Source organism: Balaenoptera acutorostrata, chromosome 14 (genome assembly GCF_949987535.1).
Source record: "Balaenoptera acutorostrata chromosome 14, mBalAcu1.1, whole genome shotgun sequence".
Taxonomy (NCBI): Eukaryota; Metazoa; Chordata; class Mammalia; order Artiodactyla; family Balaenopteridae; genus Balaenoptera; species Balaenoptera acutorostrata.
The window spans coordinates 68793977-68821382 of NC_080077.1; the positions used below are offsets into that span (position 1 = coordinate 68793977).

At 43.7% G+C, this 27406-nt stretch overlaps 1 protein-coding gene across 5 annotated transcripts in view; it reads left to right on the plus strand.

Moving 5' to 3' along the window:
- Positions 1-27406, plus strand: part of BACH2 (BTB domain and CNC homolog 2) — a 364544-nt gene that overhangs the window by 58922 nt on the left and 278216 nt on the right. The window contains exons 1-2 of one of the 5 annotated variants that reach the window (XM_057528128.1): positions 12784-12946; positions 25940-26052. The gene's annotated coding sequence lies outside the window, so the exon portion shown is untranslated. Of the gene's footprint in view, positions 1-12783; positions 12947-14048; positions 14122-14423; positions 14540-25939; positions 26053-27406 lie in introns of those variants that run through there. The other 4 variants (XM_057528131.1, XM_057528129.1, XM_057528130.1 and 1 more) reach the window with 4 other exon arrangements.

Here is a 27406-nt window from a genome sequence, read left to right on the forward strand (position 1 = left end):
ACACGGGAAATATAGCCAATATTTTATAATGACTACAAATGGAGTATAACCTTTAAAAATTGTGAATCGCTATATTGTACACCTGTAACTTATATAATGTTATACATCGACTATACGTCTATAAAAAAAACAGAAAGACCAGGAGGTTACACTGAACACCAGCCATTCTTTAAAGAATTATGATAATATATACACACTACTATATATAAAATAGATAACTAATAAGAACCTACTGTATAACACAGGGAACTCTATTCAATACTCTGTAATGACCTGTATGGGAATAGAATCTTAAAAAGAGTGGATATATGTATATGTATAACTGATTCACTTTGCTGTACAGCAGAAACTAACACAACATTGGAAATCAACTGTACTCCAATAAAAATTAATTTTGAAAAAAAGAATGATGATAATAATGATAATGATAATAGCTAATATTTATTGAGTGTTGACTGTGGTATGCCAGACATGTAACTTAGGACCTATGTGTGTTATTTAATTCAATCCTCACATAAATCCCTACAGGGACTTTCTATATTATCCCAACTTTCAGATGAGGCACCTGAGACTCAAGAGAGTGTTTAATATCTCGTCCAAGATCACACAGCCAGTAAATTCAAACCCAGATGTATGTAATGCCACTCCAGCACTGTAAATAGTTGAGTAGATATTACTGGGAGTGGAGCTGGGCTGGCAGTCTGTGTGCACAGGCAGATGGGAGCAGACAGGGTCCATCCAAGCAAGCTGAAGGCTGGTACCAAGGGCAGGCTTTGCTGTAGATCTGCTGTAGTGACACTCACATGGAAGAAAGGAGGGGCCGGTAGTCCAATAAATCCTTTACCCCAGGGAATTTATGTGTCTTCTGGGTGCCGGGCAACATCCTGAGTGCAAGCAACCGAATACAAAAGGGTGACTTCCCACTGCATCATGGTCCCAGCTTCTTAGCATAGCTCTCTTCTCTATTTTAGCTTATAAATTTATATTGTGATTAAAACAAGTATGAGAAATGGATGTTGCTTCAGCTTCTCCATGAGCTGAAACAAATTTTCGTTTAAGCATGAAATCTGCCATCTCACGGATCAAAAAGAGGCTCTGGAAGAGAAGCATCCATAAATATTTGAGGCTTAATGAAGGCTATCTAGTTAATAATACCCCACATTATTACAAAAAGGTAACATTTGACTCCAAAGATACACCCCCTTAAAGCTGGTAACAAAAAGTTGGAAAATGAGGCTAGGAATTAATAAAAGATTTCAGGAAGACCATTTTTGGACTTGCTAGAGACAGGCCGTAAGTGTGGTTTTGAACTTTCTGGCAGCTGTCATGAAGATGGAAAGACGCGTGTAGTAGACGTTGATTTTCAAAACTCAAAAGGAGAAAAGGTCTCTTAGAATTTTAGCAGAAAAAGAGTTTGCACGTCTACACAGGTGGTGGTTAGTGTTGGTTTAAAGCTGTTCGCATGCAGCCCCATGTACACCTGTCTGCATTCTGCTTATTTTTAGGATTAAAAAAGCCCATGTAGTGTGATTTATCACATGTCTACTTCTGGATTATTTCAAGACTGATAATCTGGTTTGTGTATCATCCATGTCTTCCTTTCTCTTTCCCTCTGGGCCTGTTGTTCATCTCCTGGACATTTCTTTCCTCATTAGCATTTCTGCTAGATGATAAGCAGAGAAAATAAAAATAAACACACAACTCTAGCAATCAACTTTGCTATTTACAGAGGTGGTTTTAATGCTTTTTTAGCAAATGGGAATTTCAAGAGAGATCTTTCCCGATTGTCTTAGAGCTCAGCCCGCCCCTGTGTGTGCTTAGTGAACCCCACCTGAGCTCCAGGTGGAGGGCAGGCAGGGAGAGAGACCTACAGGGGGAAGTTTGACCCCATCATACCCGAGATAAAGCCACTCTTGGTGAATTGACATTGAGCAGAAAAGGTGGAAACTTGTGTTCGTTTGCTAGGGCTGCCATAACAAAGTACCAGAGACTGCTTGGCTTAAACAATAGAAATTTCTATTTCTGTTTCTAGGCTGGAAGTCCTAGATCACGATGTCAGCAGGGTGGATTTCTTCTCAGGGCTTCTCTCGTTGGCTGGTAGATGGCCGAAGATCACATGATCTTCCCTCTGCCTGTGTCTGTGTCCTAATCTCCTCTTCTTATAAGAACACCCGTCAGATTGGATTAGGGTTCCCCCTGGTAACCTCATTTAACCTTAAATACCTCTTTAAAGGCTCTGTCTCCAAATACAGTCACATTCTGACTTACTGGGGGTTAGGATTTCAAAAATTCAGCCCAAAACAAAACTGCTGATTAAAACAAGATGTTGCATTACCTAGATTTCAAGAATACGAATTTCTCTCTTCTCCAGTTATAAAGAATTGAAGGTCTTGCAAGGCACCCTTGTTGTAGATTTGTGCCCTTGAAAGGCTTGGATCACAGTCAGGGTTTTTGTATGTGTGTGTTTTTTCTTTTGGATCAAATATACTGTGTCTATTGAAAGTTTGAAGATCAGTGCATTTCCTCCTGTTCAGAAAATAATAATGCCAAGCTTTCACCAGAGTTCTTTTCATCTCCAAGACTCTCTTAAATATTGACTAATTAAGTAAAAATGGAGGAAGTCTGGCTAAATAGCCTCTCTTTGAGGACCAGTCCAGTGGACTTAGAATACACAGTGATTTGCTGTATCTTTGAAAACAGAAGCAACTAGAAATCTTTTATTATTGGCTATAATAGCAAATGGCATCTCTTATTATGTTTAGCAGCTGACATATCAAATTGCATTTTAGTTGGTTGTTATACATGAAATAGTAGGATATAAGTAGGCTAAAAATGAGAATTTACAGCCCTGGGACATGGGATATCTGACATCTAGGTGTTGCCATGACAACTCATCAGGATGTTGCTTTGTAATCTTTTAGATTAGGTTCCAGCCCAGGGTCACTGGATTGGAATTGGAGGGGGGATTGGTAACTGGACGTGAATGTTGTACTTTTACTAAGTGGTATTTGAATTTGCAGTTTGGTCATCTTGCTAAGATCAAGTAGAAATGACATTGAGGGAATATTTAAATTCTTCAGAACTGAGACAAGGTCACATTTGTCAGCAAGAATATTCTGATGGAGTGCTCTGAGACTCAGCAGCTGGAAGACAGGATTTCCTGTCCTTGGTCAGTGGATAAAAACTATGCAAGCATCCCTTAATATATGTACACCCCTGAACAGTTCTGCGTAAATGAAACACTGGGAAATTTAACCTTTTTTATAATTGTCTTATGTTATAAAACTGGAACTGAACATCTCCGAGAAAGCAATTTGGCCGCAAAGCAAAGCACGGCTGCTTTCTAGTGTCCCATATCCTCCATCTCAGCCGGAAATGGCCTGGAGGGCGTGGAACTTGGATCAGGGAAGGGAACTGGGCAGAGTGAGGAAGGAAGCGGTTGGAAAATGGGGCACCACATTCCTCACCCCTCACGTTGGCCTTGACCCTGGGTACCGCATCTCCCCTCTGACAGGGGGCCGCCCAGACATGCTCGTCACCAGGGAGGGTCAGTGCAAGGGCTCGGTGCTGAAGTCAGATCCCAGTTCTGCCACGAACAGCGTGATCTTGGACAAAACACGTTTCCACTCTGGGTTCCCCCTAGGAAATGAGGAGGTTGCGTTTCCTCTGGCTGTCAAGTTCGGCTGCTCATCATCGTGTGGGGAGGGGCAGGTCGCCACATTTCTCTTCTTTGCCGTTAAACCCACATTTCCATCATCTCTTTGCAGCAGAATTAGCCCTCCCCAGCTAGTGGACCTCTGGATAATTAAGAGAGAGCAGAAAGGTACACCCCCCACGCCGATCCTCATATATTTTAGGTTTTATTTCCAAAGCAAAGGCTGCCATGCAGTGAGGAGAAGATGAAATCCCAAAGAGAAGACAGCCAGTTCCAGTAAGTTTTTCCACTACCGCTGTTGTCAGCCTCAGCACCAGCTTAGCCGATATTTACTGAGCATTTCTATGTATAGGAGACAGTGCTAAGCACTTTATATACATATGCCATTTAATCGCATGACAGATACACGTATGTGTCTGTATGTGAAAATGTAAAATTGAGCATTTGCTATGTAGCAGGTATGACGTCGAATCCTCACAATAATCCAGGGAGGGCGATCAGTTAAGCCTCACAACAGAGGTGGTGTCATCAATTAGCTCTGTTTTTACAGTTAAGGAAACTGAGCCAAAGCTAGTAACTGGTGGAGCGGGGTTTTGAACGCAAGTGGTGAGGCCTCAGAGCCCTTTCTCATAATCTCTCTGCTGCGGTTCTCTACACTCACATGACACAACCGTCACCTGGGGAGCTTTTAAAATCTGTGGATCCCCGGACCCCATTCCAGACCAGTCAGAATGTGTGGGGTTGCAGCCTGCACCTGGGTATGCTGATAAGCAGCCCAGGCTGAGAACCGCTGCCCCAGATGGACCACTAGGGTCCTGGGACAGAGAGGTTGTGGGCAGCCCCACATCTAACAGATGACTGGCCAAGGCCTTGCATCCAGACTGCTACCTCTAGAGCCAGGTCCCTTGACGGCACAATGGGCAACATTCCAATTATTATTGTGGCTCTTAGGACCTGTAATTACCATCATGCCTGGTTTCCCTTTCCTAGTCTAAATCTCAAAGCCTCAAGTTCATTTAGGGCCTTTTAAAAACTGTGTCATTGGAACTTCTCTGGCGATCCAGTGGTTAGGACTCTGTGCTTCCACTGTAGGGGGCGCAGGTTCGAGGCCCGGTCGGGGAACTAAGACCCTGCAAGCTGCACGGCACGGCCAAAAAATAAATCAATAAAAATAAAAATTTGTATTAGGCCGCATTATGATAATCAAAGAAGATGAACCAAAGGAGTGATTCCCTGCTTAACAGTGTCAGCTAACCTGGACTGATCACCGTCACCATCTTTAATGTCAGTTGTTGTGCTCTACGTACGGGTAGAGTCTAGGACAGTGGTTCCAAAACCTTGATGCACATTGGAATCACCTGGGGATCTTTAAACACCACAGATGCCCAGCTCCCACCCCAGACATTTGATCTTATTAGTGTGGAATGTCGCCTGCGCAATGGGCTTTTTAAAAGCCCTCCAAAGCGATTCTCATGAGCAGCAGTTTGAACCAGTGGTTTAAGAACTTGGTCTGTAAGTTCACAAGGGTGCTGACTATGGAATCCCTTCTGGGGCCTGAACTCACTTCTTACCTCTGACAGTGTCTCACCACCGTCCTCCTTTGCATTTTAGCCAGCATAATTAATTTGCATTTAATTCTGCTCAGTTCACTACCTGACTCCCAATTCTCCCTCGCTGTCAAATGATGGTTTCTCCCCAAAGGTGATTCTTATGCTTAGGCTCTTGGAGTAATACTGGTGACATGTCTGTGGGGTATCTTTGTAAGGTTCTCTCTTATTTTCACTGTGAGACGTACTTCTTTTGAAATTGTTTTACATTTTAAAACATTTTTGTGATTTTTATACACATTGCTTTTTCCTTCCAAGAGTAAAATAAACAGCTTTTCCACGTAATGCTTTATAATAATAAACCACTTACAAGTCTTTTCCCAAAATAGTTGACCATCAGATTCACTCATGGGAGATGGCTGCCGTACCCGCAGTGCTTAACAGTTGATAAGATCTTATAGATAGAAATACGGTGCAAATTTTCTCCTTCGGAAGTTTGGAAAAGTCGGATTAACTTATCCACTGGCAAATATAGTGGGGTTGTAAAGGCGTATTAAAGCAGAAGTGTACATTTGTTGACAAGTTTGCAAATGTACTGGATTGATCTGGAAATTCATTTCGCAGTAAGTACTAGGTCTCAAACTGAGATTTTTTTAAGGCAACAGAGATGTTGTTTGGTGGGTAAGAGGAGACAGGTATTGATAATTTGCAAGTGGAACAGCTTTTGGCAAAGGCTGGGAGATGGAGAATTGAGCTAGGCTGGTGGGAAAGGTATAAACTGGGTGTGGCAGGTGATGAGGAAGGACTGCGGAGGTGGGGCTGGTGGTGTGAGATTTCATAGCAAGAATACTTGGGAAGAGCTAAAAAATACATGGTATCGCGGTAGGAGTTTCTGTTTTCCTTTGTGTGGTGGTTGAAGTCCAGTTGGTCTGTAATCGCGTTGCTGTTCTGGATCGCTGAACAAAAAGGCTGGTAGTTTGGGTTGGTTATTATGCTTTTCTTGAGGGTAAAGCTTTTGAAATGAACTCTGCTTCTTTAGGTTGAAAATTCCTCATTCTGGTGTCTTGTCTACGTCTTGCTGCTGTAATCCCCGAGAAGAGAAAAGGGGTTTAGGACGCCTCTCTTTTGAAATGAGCAGGGTCAGAGCAGGCAGGGGGCTATCACGGTTGTTTCTCTTTGTTCCAGACTTAGAACATGTGAGCAAGTGGTTCCACCCCTCACTTTGTGAGCTGTTTTCCTCCGATATTTCCTAATTTTTCCCATGACGTTCCAGCCTGTTTCTTCACCAGATTGTAAGGCCTGAAAGACCCCATTGTTCTACAGGAGTCTGAGCTGGTGTACGTTTGCTGAGCTGGCCGGCTGGGGTCTGCGTGTGGGTGGGACGTGGCTGGGGGATAGTGCAGATTAGAGGATGTGCCGAGTGTATTCCTGACAGTGGCAAACACTTTCTGCTTAGCAGGCGTTTAGAGCGGGCCTTTTTCTTCATAGAAGGTGCCGTGCTTTTAAAATATTTTTCACAAACTATGTCTTTCACTGTGCTGATTGAGAGAAATGGGGACATTACATTAAGCTAAGGAAAGTTTCTTAATGGTAAATCAAATGAATGAAGGCCTTATCCAGACTTCACTTCATCTTCAGATAAATGCAAACTTTTGTTCTTGTAACACACACACACACACACACACACACACACCCTCCACACACACTCCTGATGGCCTGCCCAAGATTTATGTGAGCTCTTGATCCATTTTCACCTTCTCACCCACCCTGAACATCTATTTAGAATTGCAGCCTTTCTCTTCCACCCCATTCCCGATTCCTCTGAGCTCAATTTTTTTTATTGCACCTATCACCTTATAACAAAAGTAATGTATTATGTTTCTTACTTGTGTTTATTATCTGTCTCCCCCCGTTAGACTCTAGATTCCACTAAGGTAGGGGATTTTGTCTGTTTTCTTCACGGATTATCCCAAGTCTCAGAACAGTGCCTGACACGTAGTAGGTGCTCAGTAAATATTGTTGAGTGAATTAGTGAATGAACAGCGTTAAGTGAATGATGTGTCTCAGATTTGGGTCCTAGCCTTTTAAATTCTAATTTACTAGTGAATCTTAAAACATTTTCTGCGGTTTTGTTTTCCAGCTTCCCTACTTTTTAGGATAATGAAGGATGGTATCTTCTCCCAGCTGAAGTTTGGGAATGACTTGATGATCCTTAAGTAGTAGGGGCAGCAGAGTATTGCTCTTAGATTTACATTTTGACCTCAAAGGCCCTACACTAACCATCTTCAAACTCTGGTCTGCAGAAGTTCCCTGGAGATATTTAAGGGGCTGTGCAAGCATTTAATTTGCATTTTATTTTTAATATATTTAGAGCAATTTTTTATAATCATGATTTAAAAACATGCACACTTAAATGTGTTACATACCAAATTTTCACACATTGGGACCACCGACGCATTGAATTGGACTGTCAAATTAACCTTGAAATTAAGTGTTTTCTGCTGTTTTGGCTTCTATATTTGAACGTGTTATAAATGAGTTGTCGATAAGGAAGTCTGTACCAGTATTTTTCAGATTCCAGCCTGATCACAAATTGAACAAGTGAATTCCCCCTGTTAGATAAATACAGCATGCTCAGTTACATGTCAGGCAGGGCTAGGGAGCCTCCGCTGGGTGTACGCTTCTTAAGTGGCCAGTTGTGCAGGAAGTGGACATTCTGTTTTATGGTCCTGTATCCCCACTGTACATTTCGGATTCTCCTTGATTGATTACTAAAGAAATCAAGTAATTGTTAGGTCATCGTTAGTAATTAAAGTTTGAAATTAAAAAGTCTTTTTTTTTCCTTTTTAAAAAAATTTTTATTGGAGTATAGTTGCTTTACAATGTTGTGTTAGTTTATATTGTACAGCAAATGAATCAGCTGTACGTATACATATATCCCCTCTTTTTTGGATTTCCTTCCCATTTAGGTCACCACAGAGCGCTGAGTAAAGTTCCCTGTAATATACAGTAGGTTCTCATTAGTTATCTATTTTATGCATAGTATCAATCGTGTATATATGTCAATCCCAATCTCCCAGTTCATCCCACCCCACCCCTTTCCCCCTTGGTATCCATACATTTGTTCTCTACGTCTGTGTCTCTATTTCTGCTTTGTAAATAAGATCATCTATACCAGTTTTTTCAGATTCCACATATATGCATTAATATACAATATTTGTTTTTCTCTTTCTGACTTACTTCACTCTGTATGACAGTCTCTAGGTCCATCCACGTCTCTACAAATGACCCAATTTCGTTCCTTTTTATGGCTGAGTAATATTCCATTGTATATATGTACCACATCTTCTTTATCCATTCCTCTGTTGATGGACATTTAGGTTGCTTCCATGTCTTGGTTATTGTAAATGGTGCTGCTGTGAACATGGGGTGCACTCATCTTTTCAAATTAGAGTTTTCTCTTGGAAATGGGATTAACAACTGCATTTTTTCAAGGTTTTGGGTTAGTTTGAGGCAGATCACGAGATTACAAAGCGAACTGCTAAAGAACTGTTATGATTTCAATTTAAGTGTTCCTTGCTGTTCCAATCCACTCATTTCCAAAATTTGGATATGGAAATTTCCCAGAGTGAGTTCTAGTGGCAAAGGATACAGTGTTATTCACGTCAGTGTGGTTTCCCAGTTTCAAATGGTAAGCAGTAAGAATAGCAGATAGCAAGAGATTCACCTGAAAACTTGTCTGAATCTGTTTGTTCTCTGAGTTTAGAGACCAGGATTCAGACAGGGAGTCATACCTGTAGTGACCTGGGAATATCAGGATTCTCTTAATACAGTGCAACCAGATACAAACACAGCAGTAAAACGTATGCTGCATCAGTTTTAAAAGTCAGTTCATAAGCCAACTACTATCTGAAAGCCCCACTCCCTGCCATCTCAAAAGTGCCACTGAATATATTATAGGAAATAGTTATGTTGTATTTTATGGAACATTTTAGAGACCTCCTTTCACAGCCTTCTATTGGGTTGGCCAAAAAGTTCGTTCGGGTTTTTCCGTAAGATGGTAAGTGCAATATTCATGCACTTAACACTGTTGTCATTTGCTGTTCTGTCTCCCACACTCGTATTTGAGCCCCTTGAAAGGAAGACTTGTGTCTTCTTCCCCTGTCAGTGCCTGGCATTGCCTGCCACGTGGGGAGTCCTTCGTACGTGTTCATGAAACGGCATTGGATCCGACCGCAGAGGGAAGCGAGCTTGGAAGGAGCAGTGCAGCCTCGTACTAAATACACCGTCAGTAGCTTTTCACACGAAGCACAAATTCTAGCATTAAAAACATGTTGGATGGTTCCATGGTTCCTTCACCTTCATCCCTCATGGACAGTTATTTACAGTTTTCTGAATTCTTTCTAGAAATGTCTTTTGACTCGGACCCTTCCATGCCATCCCACTGCCGTGCCAGGTCGACTGTCCTGATTCTGAGCCTTATCTTTCTCTTCTTCCCTGGCCTGGACTATGAAAGCAGCCTCGCCAGCTTCTCCCAGACCCAGTACTCCCTCTGGTTCTCCACATTGTTGCCGCATTTGTCTCCTCATAAGACACATCCCAGCAAGTCCATTGGCCTACACTGCCTGCAGGATCGGGTGCAAACCTGAGCTGTCCAGGACAGTGTCCACGGGCCACACGTGGCTCTTGAGCTCTTAAAATGTGGCCAATCCACATTGAGATGTGTTATAGGTATAAAACCCATGCCCTATTCTAAAAAAACTTAGTATGTGGCTGGAAACTAGAGATGATCATACTAAGTGAAGTAAGTCAGAAAGAGAAAGACAGCTACCGCATGATATCACTTACGTGTGGAATCTAAAATATGACACAAACGAACTTATCTACGAAACAGAAACAGACTCACAGACATAGAGAACAGACTTGTGGTTACCTACCAAGGGAGAGGGGAGGTGGGGGAGGGATGGATTGGGAGTTTGGGATTAGCAGATGCAAACTATTACATATAGGATGGATAAACAACGAGGTCCTACTCTATACAGCACAGGGAACTATCATCAATATCCTGTGATAAACCAGAATGGAAAAGCATATAAGAAAAAAAGAATGTTTATATATAATATGTATAACCGAATCACTTTGCTGTACAGCAGAAATTAACACAACACTGTAAATCGACTATACTTCAATAAAAAATAAATTTAAAAAGATAAAAATAAAAAGACAGTATAAAAAATGTACTATATCTCATTAATAATTTTCATATTGATTACATGTCAAAATGGTAATGTTTTAGATCTTTTGGGTTAAATACATATCATTAGAATTGATTCCTCCTGTTTCTTTTTACTTTTTTAATGTGACTACTAGAAAATTTGAAGTTATATGTGTGGTCACCTTAGGTTTCTGTTGCTCAGCGCTGGTCTAAGCTGTATCATGACATTTAAAGTTTCTTATAACTTGGCCTCAGTTCCCTTTTCAGCCTCAAATCCCAGCCCTTCCTGCTCTCCTCAGAATTTCTCATAACCCCCAGAACTCACCAAGCCTATTTATACTTACGGGTTGTTGCTGTTGGTTTTTTGGGTGTTTTTTTTTTCACATTCTGTTCCTTCATTCTGAGCTGTCCTTCCCTTTCTTTGTTAGCTGTAAAATTCCTACTGAGATTTTTAGGACCTGACTTAATTGTCCCATGCTGCTGCTGAAGTTATGCCCCCGTCTCCCCACAGCAAGCTCTTGGTTGGTACCTCCATTGTTGTGCTGGCCTTGCTGTGCTGCCATTAGGTGTCTTCTTAACTAGGCTTCTCCAGGGAAAAGGCTGCAGTTTATTTCTCCAATGACCCCTGAGGGCAGTACCTGGTGTGTACTAGACATTTAATTGACATTTATTAAATTAATGTATGAATTAATTTCATCCTACTGCACAAACTGCTATTATCGCATGCATCCACCCTTGATCATCTGAACCATTAGCCATGCAAAAAATTGGATGCCGAGGCAGACAGCACTGGGCCTCTCAGCCATAACCCCAATTTCAGACTTTTGTGTTCAATAAAATGGCCTCTTTGTTCTCACTGGTTGACTTATGGCAATTTAAAATATTATACATTTGAATTTATGAAATCTATGGATATTGTATAGACTGAGAACATAAAATGACATAAACATGACCACTTTTACTCTTTTGTTTACAGGGATTTCATATAAGATTTCATTTGATTGAAGATTTCACTTCTAAACAAGTTTGAAATCCACTGTTCTAATCCTAAATTTCATTTACATTTCCATTCCAAAGGTTTCTTTCTGGTTTTGATGAGGTAGTTTCTAGTATCACAGAAGTTTACACAGAGCAAGACTTTTCAACTCTGGCTGCCCAATAGCTACAGCTGGGAAGCTGTCAAAAATTCTGATGTCCAGGGTCCCCGCACCCCCAGGGATCCTGGTAGCATTGGGCCGGGGGCACCGGTAATTATGTAATAAATTGATTCCTGGCTCCAAAGAGCCAGGTAAACTGAAAATGTTGAAGCTGTGAATTGATCATTTTTCTTTCTTTTCTTTCTTTTTATTAGTGATATTGTAATCATGGTAATTCATCTTAAGTCTGTACTGTGATTTGGGGGTTAAAACAGCATTTGATGGAACACACCTTCTGTAGACAATTTAAGCCTTCTGAAATTGAAAGTTTTTTTCTGTCATTCTCTAAAACCTACCTGCAGCAGAACTTTAATGTCCCTTATTCATAGAAATAGCAAACAAAAGACCTATCTCAGATTATGAAACTAGGGCTGACAAAGACAGTGGGTGTAATACGTCCGCTCAGGCAGTGGCCTCCTGGCACACTTGTTACCCTGAATAAACAGTGCTCCCCTGACAGAGCCTCTGTAGCTCTGCCACGTTGATAAAATCTGACATTCTGCTTAATCACTTTTTAGTGATATTCTTCCTTTTGTTCTTGGTATGTGAGAAATCAGCTTTTTTTTTTTTTTTTAAGGTGTGGGAAAGAATTATCTTGAAGTTCCTAATTCAGTAAAATGGGCTGGTAATGCACATATAATTCTTGTAGGAATGGGACAATTATCTAATTTCTGTTTATCAAATGTCTCTTCTTAAATTTTTAAAAAGTTATAAAGTACCTGAAATCACGTGAAGGAGAAAATCTGGGATAAATACTTTGGAGACCTTGCAAGAAAAGCATCTGAATTCCAGTAGTCTGTTCCATGTCATGACTGTATACTATTAAAATGCCAATGTAAATAAGCCTAAGTTTTGCAGATTATCAGTTTGTTGAAAAAGGCTGTGTGCTCTTATTCTTCTGAAGCGTCATCTCTTTCAGTTTGGGCTCTGGAGGGAAAGAAGAAAGAAAGAAAAATACACACTTGGGATCGAATCCTTTAGGGCAGAGAAAGGAATAGAATCCTTTCGTTGACTTGGTTATTTGCAGCCGGTATGTCATCTGGGTGAGACTGATGTAATGCGGATTGAATGTTGAGGCAAACTTAGGGACGTGTGTGTGTGTGTGTTTTAAAGCCCCACTCCCAGAATTTGGAGTGAGTGTGAAGGGCACCACAACAACCCCTGGATCTGTCAAGAATGTACCTATTTTTAACATCCTGGATCAAGTGTCAGCTCTCAATAGGAGATGAGGAAGGGGGTAGGGACCGCGTGCGACGGATGCGGATGGGAACCGGCCCTCTGGCGTGTTTACAATACAGCTGTGCATTCTTAATGGCTCTGCCGCTGCCGCCAGGTAAAGTTTTCTTTGCACGTGATGAATGGCAGAGAATTCTTTAGCCGAGGGAACCGAAGGAGCTGGGAGGCGGAAAGGGGAAGGGCAGAACGGAAAAGAGAGAAAAAGAAACACACGGCTCCAGAGGGAGATGGTCTGTGCTTTGCAGTTGCTTGTGTGGATAGAAAGCAGATGGTGAGCTGGAGCCCCGCTTGCTAGGCTAGCTGGGGAGCCAAACATATGGTTAATGGTTGGGAGAAACAGCTCCCGGAGCCAGGGCTTTGCTGACTGCTTCATATTACAGATTGTTACAGTGTGTCATTACATTGCCAACCTAAGTGCTTAATACCCACTGCGGGCGGGCGGGCGGGCGCTGGGCATCCACTCACAAGAAAGATTTGAGCTCTTTGCTGGCTCTGAATGCAGAAGTGACATCATAGGGAGGCTTAAAGTGTCTGGTGTTGGGAGGTAGGGAGAAGGGTAATTTTGTAGTGGAAACAACATTTTTTTCTTCCTTTTTTTCCTTAATGAGCCAAGCCTTCACTCCACTAAACTCTAGTGTGTTTCTGAGGACCTTTTTCTATGAGTATCTCTCTCTGTCTCTCTGTCTCTCTCATACATACACATACACGCACGCACACACACACACACACACACACAGAGACACACAAGGTCCTCAGGCAGAATTCTAAGCCCCAGGCCCTGTCCCACCCCCTCTACTTTCACTTGGACGCCCCATCCCTGCCCTCCCAAAGCCCCGCATTTGAAGTTTCTGTTTGGGGAGCTCTGGGGCTACAGCAGGCCCATGTTATCTAAGGAACTGCTGAGCCCATTCATCTGCTTTTCACGGCCCGCTTCCTTTTATTTTTAGCCAAATCCGTCAGGCCTGACAGGCGGGTAATTCGAGCCAGAGAAAGGGCAGTGCTCCAGGTCCTTTCCACAAAGCAATTCTTCTCCTCCCTCCTGGGAGGGCTCCAGACTTGGCCTGCTTCAGGCAGATGGATTTGTTGAGTCATGTGAGATCATTTACACAAAAACACAGTGAGGCAGTGGAAATTGGAAAAAAAAAAAAAAAAAAAAGGAGGGTGGGGACAGAGGAAAGAGGAGGGGAAGGCAGAGGAGTGTGAGCTGGGGGGCAGAGGAATGTGCAGGGAAGCAGCTAGACTGAGGAATGCGGAGATTCATTTGTGTATAAGGTAATGTCTCGTTTACACGGCGGGGTGGAGCCGGGCTGCAGAGGTGCCTGAGCCCACACTGCCTGTATTTAAACGAGGAAGGAGGGATGGGGGAACTTCCTTTTTTTTTTTTTTTTTTTTTTTTCTTAATTTTTCAAGCAACACCCACCAAACAAAGACCACACTGTTGACAGCCTTGGGTTCCAGTAGTGGTAAACTACCAACGAGGTGGTTTACAGAAAAAGGAGTTGGCTGTGTGATGTAATACAAGTTGGCTTTGTCCCGACTCCAGCGTGACTGAGGCAGCAGGGGAGGGAGGAGAGGAAAATTGCAACAGGACTCTGGGTTAATGGTTTCCAGAGATGATGTAGCAGGGCTGGAGTGGAGGAAGGAAAGTGGGATATGGTGGAGAATGACTCCGGAGTGCCCCATAGTTGCGGTAGGTAAAATAAAGTCATTACGGTGGCTTCCCTTGCTCAAGAGGCATTGAGCAATGGTTTTGAAATGCCAAGGAAGGTATCATTTTTCCCTACCAAGGTATTCATTTTCCTCTTGCTTCTGGAACATGGGGGGGGGGAAAAAAGAAAAAAAGCCCAGCTCTTACATCATGGTAAACAGTATAAACATTTAGTGAATCTGTTTTGTTTATTGTTTATACTACAAGCCTTTAAAACATTTCATTAAAAAACTGTCCCCTGCTCATTCATGAAATTCTTCTCCTCCTGCTTCTTCAGATTTGCTTACATGCATGCGCTGTGCTTGGATGGGGATTTTTCCTTCTTTTGCTGGAATAAAAGAGTTCATGAGAGAATGATGAGTGGATTATTGAAATATACATTTTTACATCAGAGATGATGAAAGTATGCTATGTAGAGAAAGGGAATATTTTGAAACAGGTACAGAAACTTAGAAATGGGAGAATTCCAAAATACGCACCATGATGATTTTCATTATGGTACCTTTCTGCAATTCTGCATTTATTTAGTGTCCTACTATGCAGCTCTTTTTTGAACCTCCCCAGAATGTAGGTCAACATCACCACGGTTCCTCATATTATGTTGGTATTTTGAAAGTTGAAATATCTTGCCGTTTTTTTCCCCAGACCTAGGTCTACTCAGGTTACATGTATGGTTTTAGTAATCGTGGAACTGAGCTCATGAATTCTTTCTGTTAGCACTCACCCCTGAATTATGACGGTAAGCACGCAGATCACACCTTTACCTGGAATAAGCAGAGCGCTCATGACGGTGCTGATCCTATGGTCTAAAATTGAAGCTGCCCCACTGTTTTCTAGGCAGCCCTAATGATCTGACTCTGCATAGTTACAAGGCAGTTTTCATTTATTTTACTCGAAGAGAGGACTGGTAAGTTTTTGTGGTGGTTAACTGTACACATTTTGACTGCGTGATATCAACATTATCGTAATGAGATTAAGAATTGTCATTATTTTAAACCTACATGCATCCTTGAGTGTTCCTTCTACAACAGAATTTCTCAGTTTCAGCACTGTTGACATTTTAGAGCAGATAATTCTTATTGTGGGGGCCGTTTTGTGCCTGGTGGGATATATAGCAGCATCCCTGGCCTCTACCCACTAGATGCCAGTAGCACCCTCCTCCAGTCGTGACAACCAAAAATGTCTCCACGCCCTGCAGGTGTCCCCTGGTGGGTAGAATCACCCCGACTCAGGACCACCTCTCTGTTCGTATTTTGGTTTGGAGGTTCACCTTCCACCTTCCACCTCCTAGTCTAGGTGCTCAGTTACGTCTGAGATGGACTTAAAGGGTATAAAATAACATTTCTCCTCCTGCCATTTATTCTAAAAGTGGGAACCCCAAGTTAGGTAAAGTTTTCGAAGGCTCAAGCCAAGGGTATTTTAGGGAAGAAATTTTCCCACCAGACAACCTGGAGTTTTGTTACACAGGACAGCCTCTCTCTCGGGCTTCTGGCCTCAGCAGGTGGAACCCTTCAAGGCTGCGCTTTCCCAGGGCTATTCAAGAGTAAATGGCTCCACTGACTGCGCCTGGGGGCGTTGACATACGGAGAAAGGGAACTTCTCTTCCGGGACCGAGCAGAGCCCCAGGCCACCAGTTCAGTGGCTCTCGCCAGGCTCACCGCCTTCCTCTCCAGCCCCAGAAAGAGGGGAAGAGGCAGGACCACAGTTCTTTCTTTGGAGCAAAGCAGACATCCTCCCCATCCCAGTGGCTGTGGTCTCCGAAGCTGGAACTCTCGTTAAGCAAGGAATGTGGAGCTCTCCACAGGCTAAGGCAGCCATAAATTTCCTCTGTTTGTTTTGTGAGGACTAGTGTCGACTGCCGTAATGAGATCAGAGGATCCCCCGGGGACCAGGCCTCCAGGTCAGCGGCTGGAGCCGTTTTCTGTGGCTGTTCTCTTGGCTGCTGTGGGAGGATGAGGCCCCTCTCCAGGCCACGGGTGTGATGTGGGCATGTGGTTGCATGTCTCATTCCTCATCCTCTTTGCCTCTCTCGTGCTACCAAAATGTCAGTGTGCGGTCATCCAGCTCTAGATCATTGAAAAGTTAACGTCAGGCACATTCCTTTCCTCAGAACCCAGGACAGACTTAGCTAGCTGGGTACAGAGAGTGCAGGGAGGTGACTGCTTCCTTGGGGTAATTTCCTGCGCTGCTGATGCTGGCTGAGGGCACATTTCTCAATGCCTGGCCTGACCCTTAAGCTCTTCTTCACCCAGCATCACTCTGCTACGAGGAAAAGTCAGGGTGTGAGTCACAACAATGCAGCGTACGCTCCAAAGAACATATTTCTAGCTCTTGCCTGAATTACAGCCAAATGGCCACAGAGGGGACGGCTGGATATGGCAGAGTTGAGTTTAGGGAACCCGCAAACTGGAATTTGTGGCAGAACAGTATCCTGAGCTGGTGCAGCCTGGCCCCCGTCCAACCCCCAGCCCCACTCCACCCACCCCCAAAATCCTTAGGTATGTTGGATGAAATAGAAAATAACAAGTGCATCGTGAGCTCGAAGGCAGGAAAGAGAGATACCCAGGTGCCAGAAGACACTGATGCCACAGACCTGACCATAGGTTCTAGGGGCTGTGGTGTTTACACTCCCACAGGAACTGTTGGCTCAAAGCAGCAAGATGAATTCCCTGCAGAGTCTGTGTGGGGCTCTACGTGTGAGTGTTTGGGGCACAGGACTGGGGAGATGGGCATCTGGTGTTCTGTTGTTTGAATGGCTGTGGGCTCCCTAGTTACACTACCTGCAAGGTGTGGGAACTTCAGTTATTTTGACGCTAAACTCATTTGAGAGCACTGAGAGCCCCAGGGCCCTGGCAGAAGCAAACTTTAGGACACAGGGTGCCCTCACAAAGAACAAGCCACGCTGCGGAGAAGCTGGTGTTGGAGAGGACAGAATGTGAGCCTCAGGGAAGCAGAGGTCAACAGTGAATCCCTGAGATTGCTTTCGACAGGGGCCCATCGTGGCAAATTGGGCTTTCTTCTGAGGATTAATGACTGTTTCTTCCCAGAGGAACAAGGCATCACACCCAGTCTGACTTGCTAAACACATGAGTTTCGCTGTAAGCACTCTGCTCCCAATAAGGCGATCACCTCTCACTACGACCTATCTATCCTCAAGGTATTATTGAGAATATTTAAATCCCTTAATTAAAAACCTTTTATTGGAGAGATAGCTGGTCCCCTTGAGCTTCTGGAAAGAGATACCTTCATAGTGATTTCCATCGTCTTCCTTTTCAGTGGGTCATTCTGAAGTCCCCCACTGACTAGGCTTTCTGTTGAGTTATTTTAGCTTCTCACCAAATCACAGGAAATGTGTTTGCCTGAATTGTTCAGCAAACCCCCCAAGGGAGAAGGAAGCTGAGATTGTTTGAAGGTCTCTGGGATTCTTTCAGCATAACATCAAAGAAACCTGGGTAAGTCAGTCATGGTTAGTAAACCTTTGTCCTAGAGGAATACAAGCCAGCCTTCTCAATCCAAAGTGGACAAATGGCCTGGGGATTTGCCTCCAACTGTGGCCAGCCACCAAGCACACTGCCGGCAGTGACATGCGCTGTTGGCAAACATGAGTTGAGGATGCTAAAATTAAGGCATGATTCTTTATTTATTAGTAAGGTGATGAAATTACTTATGTTTAATTTTCTTCTTCTGAAGCATGCAAAGAGTGCCCAAATCGTACCCTGTTGACCTAAAAGTGATGCCACACTTCTTAAGAGAAAACTCTTCAGTACTTCATTCTTAAGTTGAACCTGTTTTTTCATTTAGTCTCAAAATATTCTGGCCAAGTGAGGAGTAGATATAGATATTGCCATTAAAGCATCGGAAGAACATAAAACGAGAAGAAAAAGGCTCAGTTGGTGCCAGATTGAAGGAAGATCTTCCTAAATGTTTGTCACCAGCCATTTAGCCTGTTATAACAGAATACCATAGACTGGGAAGCTAAACAGCAGGTTATTTCTCACAGTTCTGGAGGCTGGTAAGTCCAAGATCAAGGTGCCAGCCCATTTGATTCCTAGTGAGGGCTCTCTTCCAGACAGCTGACTTCCTACTATATCCTCACATGGCGAGGAGAGGAAGAGAGAGAGAGAGAGAGAGAGAATGCATGCACGCATGTGAGCTCGCTGGCATCTCTTCTTATAATGGCACTAATCCCACAATGGGGGCTCTGCCCTCGTGACCTCATCCAAACCTAATTACCTCCCAGAGGCCCTGCCTCTAAATATCATCGCAACTGGGAATTAGGCGACATTTGAATTTTGGGGGGACACAAACATTCAGTCCATAGCAACATTATAATTAAATTTTGCATATATTGAGTGCCTACTGCATGTAAGGCAGTGGGATAAGTGCTGGTTATTTGGGCATAAAACAGACAGAATCTCTTCCCTTGAAATACTTATAATCCAGTAGGGTAATTGATTATACTGGGTATAATCCAGTAGGGTAATTGATATGGTGATGGGAAACAGGAAGAGGAGAAGAGCCTCATCTTTTTTTTTTTTTTTTTTTTTAAAGATTTATTTATTGATTGATTCATTACTATGTTGGGTCTTCGTTTCTGTGCTAGGGCTTCCTGTAGTTGCGGCAAGCGGGGGCTACTCTTCATCGCGGTGCGCAGGCCTCTCACTATTGTGGCCTCTTTTGTTGCGGAGCACAGGCTCCAGACGCGCAGGCTCAGTAGTTGTGGCTCACGGGCCTAGTTGCTCCGCGGCATGTGGGATCTTCCCAGACCAGGGCGCGAACCCGTGTCCCCTGCATTAGCAGGCAGATTCTCAACCGCTGCGCCACCAGGGAAGCCCGAGCCTCATCTTTTTTAACATCGTGCATCCAGTACTTTCTTCATGTTTTCCTTTAATCCTCAAAATAGTCTTAGGAGGTATAAAGAATTTCCCCAGATTTTACAGATGAAGGACTAGAGACTCAGAGAAGGTTAGTGCCAAGAGGCAGAGTTGACATACAGACTGGTGTGACCCCTGACCATCCCTGGTTTGCCCACTCTTCCCACTGGGCTCCCTGTGCCCAGGGAAGCCCCAGCAGTACAACCCTAGAGGGTCAGGAGACAGGCTGGGAGCCACCAGCCCTGGAGATGTAAAGGAACAAAGAATCCCCCGACCGACATGAAAGGTGTACAACAACAGGTGCAACCTGACCGACCAAATCCAACCCGTACGGGATTTCCAAAATGTTAACATCAATTGCCAACGTTGAAAAAGCATGTGATTTTACGTAATCTCTCAATATATTTTTTTTAAATTTTAAATTTATTTATTTATTTATTTTTGGCTGTGTTGGGTCTTCGTTTCTGTGCAAGGGCTTTCTCTAGTTGCGGCAAGCGGGGGGCCACTCTTCATCGCGGTGCGCGGGCCTCTCACTATCGCGGCCTCTCTTGTTGCGGAGCACAGGCTCCAGACGTGCAGGCTCAGTAGTTGTGGCTCACGGGCCCAGTTGCTCCGCGGCATGTGGGATCTTCCCAGACCAGGGCTCGAACCCGTGTCCCCTGCATTGGCAGGTGGATTCTCAACCACTGCGCCACCAGGGAAGCCCAGTATTTTTTTTTTTTAATTTTAAATGTATTTATTTATTTTTGGTGGTGTTGGGTCTTCGTTTCTGTGCGAGGGCTTTCTCTAGTTGTGGCAAGCGGGGGCCACTCTTCATCGCGGTGCACGGGCCTCTCACTATCGCGGCCTCTCTTGTTGCCGAGCACAGGCTCTAGGCATGCAGGCATCAGTAGCTGTGGCTCTTGGGCTTAGTTGCTCCATGGCATGTGGGATCGTCCCAGACCAGGGCTCGAACCCGTGTCCCCTGCATTGGCAGGCAGATTCTCAACCACTGCGCCACCAGGGAAGCCCCTCTCTCAATATTTTTGTCTTTATTGAATATCAGAAGCTCTGGGGCCACGTACCTTGTTCCTACCTTCTTGGAGCTCCACTTGAGTGGCAGACTCTCCAGTCCCCCTACTCCTCATTGTCTTCTCTGGCCTTTTCCCTCATCTCATTCTTTCTTGACCCCTTAGGCATCTGAATTTGTGTCCTCTGGTTTAAATAGCCGCCCAGGCAAGAGAAGTAGGCTGAACCAGGCCCCCTCTTGGGAGCTGTTCTGTACTGTGCCTTTAATTAAGATACTCCTAAATCACTGAAATTGATCTTTTATAGAGTGACAGCGCTGAACTTAGATATCCTGACTTAGGATTTGACTACGTACGGGGAACCCCCAGCATACATGTCAGAAGCGGTCATCTGAAAGCAGCTGACACTCTACCCCTTGGCACTGTACTGCTAGCACTCTACTTACTCCCTGTCTGGCTCTCAAGGCAGTTTTTTTGTGTTACCAGGAGTGTCTCTCTCCTTTATAATCCTTTCATTTCCTCTTCCTTATCACAGTTCCCTGTTGAAATGTAGCTCATATGCTAGTTAGTATTTCAGAATATTAATTTTCAAATTGCCTAGCCTGTCCCCTTCCTTGGGGAAGAAGACTTCTGATGATGTTCGGTGGCCAGATGCTCTCATCCTTCTGGCTAGGGTCGTATGTTTTCTGTGGCACCCCGTGAAGGCAGGGCACAGGGGAGCAAGGCAGGGTGGCCAGCGTTGTCCTGTCTCTTGGGGCAGAACCATGGTATGGCATGTTTGCTGCCTAAAGCTGGGGGTGACAAGGGCACAGAGGTCCTGAAGAACCAGAGCCACGTGTCTGCTGTAACCCTGAGGATGGAGAAGGACCTTCAAGAAGTTCCTCAGGGAGCATTGCTCTGGTCCCTCTGCTTCTTCTTCAGGAAGAATGAAAGGAGACAGCCACTTGGGAGGTGTGTGTGCATTCAGGGTAGGGGACAGGGGTCTGTTTGCTGCTTCACCTTTGGATCCTTTAATCCCAGCACCACACCCCTTATTGTGGAAGGGAGGGATTGGACTGTCTGTAATTAAATGGTTTTACATTTTCCAGTTTTGCACAAGGAGATTCCACTTGAAGGTTGTCAGGAATTTGCTTCAGAGACATGTGAACTACTCCAGCCCATGAAATTTACTCCCCCAGAGGTGGAGGATATTAGGGCTCTTTCTCCCATCTGTTCATGTGGTTTCCCAAGCTCCTGAGTCCTAGATTTAGAGAATTTCTTCTAGACTCTTATCATCTTGCTTGCTCTCCCTTTCTTTCCAAAACCTGTTCGTCTTTTTATTCCCTTATTCCTTCCCGACAAGCTCTTGGGTCCTCATGCCCCAGCCCTTCATTTAGGCTGCTGGATTCAGTGGTGGGAGGGAAGGGACTGGAGGCCATTCCACAGGCTGACCTCAGGGTGTGTTATATGTAAAAGCCAGAAGGAACTTGGACACTGTGAGGTATAAACGGCTGGCTCCTGTTGACGCGTTTCTCATAGAAGTGCCTGAGCTACCCAGCTTTGAGTTGTATCTCAAAAGGCTTCTAGAATGAGCATCTTGGTAGGGGGTGCGGGAGTTGGAGTGGGGAGAAAAGCCCAGCTCATCATATTCCATTGATTCCTATATTGGTAGTAAGTATTAGTTGTATTTTCAAGGGCCAAGAAATAGTGCAGTACACAGACACAGACACACACACACACACACACACACACACACACACACACACACACACAGAGCCCTTTGACATGTCTAAGCTTCTCTTTAGAGTAAGGAGAAGAGAATAAAGTTGACTTATGCTGTTCTCACCATGTACCTCTCTACTCCATTCTCAGCGATCCAGGTGACATAGGCTTTTCTCTGTGGTGGGTGGAGACTGGTGGTAAATAAATAGTGGTGAAACAGGTAGGCCCAGGCTTAACTTTACTCCAACTCCCACTTGCTGACACCCGGGGCCTGAGAGTGTATAATCCCAGAGAAGCCATAGGATGTGGCATTGTCATCAGGAGCCTGAGTCTCTGGGTCCCTTCCGCAGTGAGGACCAGCTGGCAAGGGGCACTCGGCCACATCACTGAATCTGTCTCCAGGGCTCTGTTGGCTCGCCTGCCCTTTGCTTTTCTCCTTTCTTTGTAGCCTTCACCTTTCCTTTTCATTCTCTCTTTGCTCTCTTCTTCTTACACGTACCCTGTCACCACCTCCCTGCTTACCCACACTTCTTTACCCGCCTGGAAAGACGAACTGCATGTCATTAACCTTTTAGACGCCTCAGCTTGACCTTGGGCTTTGTTGAACCAACCCTGTTAGGAGCTACTGAGTGGAAGTCACGCATTGGCCTCTGGGATGGGCTTTCTTCAGCCACCCTTGAAAGGCATCTGTGCTTTCCTTTCGCTTAGTATCAGGAGAATCCAGCTTCTTGAACCATTAAAAAAAAACACTGAAAAATAGAATAAAGAAGAAAACTCCCTTAATTCCACTATGGTAACTCTGGTATCTTTTCCTCCAAGGCTTTATACTTAAGAGGCAGTCTCATTTTTTAAGCTGTGGATTTTTCTAAGCTTCTTCATAAGCTGAATTGGCTATAAAACAACGAGGTTCTCTGTGTTTCAAAGGAGATCGAAAGAACTTCATGGAATAAGGCCAGTCTTCTCTATTGCTGTCCAGAAGCAAACTGACCCAATTTCTAATTCTGTCATCCATTTGCTGAGGTGTTTTTGTGTTAATGGTGGTCTTTGAGTGTGTGTATGTGTGTTTTATTGGGGGAGGTTTTTTATTGGTGGTCTTTGAACGTATTTTAATTCTGTAGTATCTTAAAGTGAAGTCACTTCCAGCCCAGGGTCTACTGCCTACTATAGCATGACTAAGAAGAATTCTTTTTCCTCTCTGCATCTGGTTTCCTAATTAGGAAAACTACCACTCAGATTGATCTCAGTACTAAATAAGAGTATTAATATAAAAGTGCATTGTACAGTTTTGAGCGCTGCATAGCTGTAAAGTATTCTTAACAGTATTTTTTTAAAGCTTTATGATCCTGGACATGAAAAGATTTTCCTCTTTTAAGAAAACCCTGAAGGCGATTTGCAACAGTTATCAACATTGTTTTTAAGGTCCTGCATTAAGAGTCATGACATCATCCTAGGCTCTATGAGTGAGAGCAAAGAAAAAAAATCTATTCATAATATTTATTAAGAACTTTCTAGGTGACTAATATTTCCCTTGAAGAGTTTTTATTCTGACTTCGTTATAGAACCAACATACATGAAAATGAGACAAGAACACTTGGTGAGGGTGGGGAACAGGAGATGATCCAAAATTAGTTAAGTGCAAACTATATAAGCAAGTTCTGAGGGAATCGGGATGGTGGAGTGATTGGAGCTGGGTGGGATTTCCTTGGGGAAGTTATGTTCAAGAATCCTTGTCTGTTTGTTATTATCTCCTTGTGCCCACCTTTCCTGTGTTGATACCACTGTGTCCATTTGAATGGAATTGTGACATCAGGCATCTCTGCCAGGCTTTTGGACAAACTTCCCAGTTAAGCGCTGGGCTATAGTTTTTAAACAGATCAAATGCATATGTCAAAAAGGAATTAACATGTATAGAATTCTACTTTTAAACCCAGAAATTCACTAGCATCTGTTTCTGGAAATTCAAAGGTAAAAGTTACATGGAGAATTTTCTTTCAGTCACTTTAAGATTGGCTAGAATTAGATGTTGAATTTTCTTGGCTTTGAAACAGTGATTACTCAGGCCTCACGTACAGATGAAGGCGTTTGGATGTAGTTTAGGCTACAGAGTCAGAATTCCAGGGTCTCTCCATGTTGTACATCATTGTGAAAATATGTCATTGCTATGACTGAATGTGGTATTTTCTTTGGAATCTGTGTGTCTCAAATAGCCAGGGAGTGATCTTCAGTTTCTTCTCCCTATCTTCTGATTTATAATAGTATTGTATTCAAAGAATAGTAATGTGTGCGAAGTAGGAGTTTATCTTTTGAAAATGTATATTGCTAAATCACTTTCTTAATGGTGAAAGATGTTAATATGGAGAATACAGCCTTGGACTTCTGCGCCCTCGACTCAGTTAGCAGACATGCGTCTTGTTCTCCGACAGACCAAGGCTGGCTGCTAAGAACTAAAGGTGATGGTAGGCTAGTGGGATTCTGAGTACTTCTTCCTTTTTCTATTGAACATTTTCTATATTGTTAATATAGTTAAAAATAATATATTTTTTAAAGCACTGCAGTTCCGCTTAAACCTCAAATTCCAGTCTTTATGGAAAGGTTCAGATATATAAATCCTTCCTAGATGCAACCTGAAAAAAATAATACAGGAATAAGGTGATTATAAGGCACCTTAACATGTTTTGTTCTCCTCTCAAATCCACCCAGAAACATCTTTCAAAGGAAAAGGCTACAAATCCAATTATGTGGTTGAAGATATTTTCTTTCTATATTTTTTCTTAATATCTGACAAATTAAGAATCCTGGAAGTGAACAATGACTGTTTAATTCTAAAAAGTAATTCAAATGAATCAAAAGGCCTACCTAAAGAACCAATAGTGTGGATAAAAACGTGGACCCTTATTTCCTTAAGGGTCCTTTCCTTATTGAGGAGACGTTGGGTCATCTGCTTTATTAGGCCCACAGTACAGAACTCCTGAATTCTTTTATGGTACACTTCCTCCCAAAAAGCTCTGTGAAAGGTTCTAGCTATTAAGCCCTGACAGTGATACAATCAGGCTCCAGCAAATGCTGGTCTGTTCCTTTTTTTTTTTTTTTTTTTTTTTGGCCATGCCATGAGGCATGCAAGGTCTTAGTTCCCTGACCAGGGATCGAACCCACGCCCCCTGCAGTGGAAGCACGGAGACTTAACCATTGGACCGCCAGGGAAGTCCTAACTGGTCTATTCCTTTATTCCTGTGGGCAGCACGGAAGGCATTTAGGTTTGGCATACATGCTACTCACATGCTAGATCCTTTCCCTTCCTAAGGAGGCCAAAGCCTGCACTAGAAACCCTTATATAACTGACCTCTCTGGCTTACTGGTCACTATATCCTCAGTACTCAGCACCTAGTAAGGACTCAAAAAATAGTTATCGAATGAATGAGTATTCTTGTCCCTGTGTATCTGCAGTCACTCTGAGTGTATAATATCCAGCTTTTCCTTGGACACTGGCGTGCCCAGTGTCTATGGCCTCAAGACTCTTGACTGGACTCTCTAGACCTGCACTGTCCAGTACAGTAGCCACTAACCGTTACATGTGTCTATTTACATTGAACTTTAATTAAAATTACATAAAAATTTAAAATTCAGCCCTCAGTTGCACTAGCCACATTACAAGTACTCAGTAGCCACATGTGGCTAGTGGCTACCATATTGGATAACACAGGCATAGAGCCTTGCTATCATGGCAGAAAGTTCCACTGGACACGGGACTGCTCTGGGCCTTCCTGAACACCGGCTGATGGATATCCTCTTTGTCTTTGCAGTGCAGCTGTCTGCTTCAGGAAGTGACGTCTACAGGAACAAGGTGAATCTTTAAGAGCTGCCTTGCATTGTGACATGTCTAATCCCTTGCTGCAGTCCCTACAGCATGAACAAGGTAAGAGGTACTTTAGGGACTCATCCTTTGTGTCTTTATGGTACCATGATTTACCCTGGGTATGTGATACCTTTCTGTGGTGTGAGGAGGTTGCATCTCCTGCCAGAAGCATTCCAGAGGTTGGCAAGCAGTGTTGACAGGCAGGGTCACAGGGAATGGTGGTGGTGTAGTCTTCCAGAGTTGTCAGCTGTGTTTATCAGAGGCCTCTGGGCAGCTGAAATATTGGTTGTTAGTGTAATTGCCTTGGCATGAATATTGGAAGATTGAGGCTCTAGAGCCAAACTACCTGGGTTTAAATATCAGCTCTTATAGATACTAGCTTTGAGGACCTTGGGAAAGTGGCTTAAGTGCTCTGAACCTCAGTTTCCCCATCTGTAAAATGTTGATGCTAATGGTACCCACCTCACCGGGTTGTTATAAGGATGAAGTGAATTAATATGTGTACCAGTGTTTAATATAGTCCCTGTCTACATTATGAGCATTTGATCAATTTTTGCTGTTGTTCTTTTTGGTGTTGGGGACACTCTTGTCCCTTAGACATTGTTGCCAGAGAGTCTTGGGTGCATCTGCAACATTTCCACTTTATTCCCCGATCGATTCAGCATGCAGCAGTTGATTACCGGATGGGCACTCTGGGGATAAACGATGAATGGGGCTTAGGTCTTACCTTCAGCAGGTGACAGACGATTTGGGGGCACTGTGGCTAGTGTGAGGTGTGTACCAGAAGCTGTGGAAGCACAGAAGGGACACCCAACTTTGGGGGATCTGGATAGGAGAGTATAGAGGAGGTGACATGTTGAGTTGGATTCTATATGATACGTGATCATTTCTTGGACACAGAAGTAGGGCAGGGCATTCCAGGTAAAGGAAACAACCTATGTAGAGGCACAAAAGCATATGAGAAAGTCTGACGTGTGTAGAGAACAACAGAGTTTGGTATGACTGGAGCAGGATTTCTCAATCTTGACACTATTGACGTTTGGACCAGGCGATCCTTTGTAGTGAGAGGCTGTCTTCTGTATTGGAAGTGTTTAGTAACATGCCTCTCCCCCAACCTCAGTTGTGACAACCAAAAATGTCCCCACACATTGGCCAGTGTCCCTTGAGGGGACGAAAATGCCCTGGTTGAGAACACCTGCACTGGGAGAAGATGCCAGATGTGAGCCCAGAGAAGGAGGGAAGGGTTGCATTCTGAGAGCCACTGAAGGATTTAAAACAGGGGAGAGACATTTCCAGAGACTGCAAGAAGAGGTAACCGCGGGTTGTGATGGAGTTGGACAGCGCTTTTAGATGATTTGGTCTTAAAAATGGATTATGGAATTCCTAGGCTTTAGAAAGCCCATGTAGCTTGTTG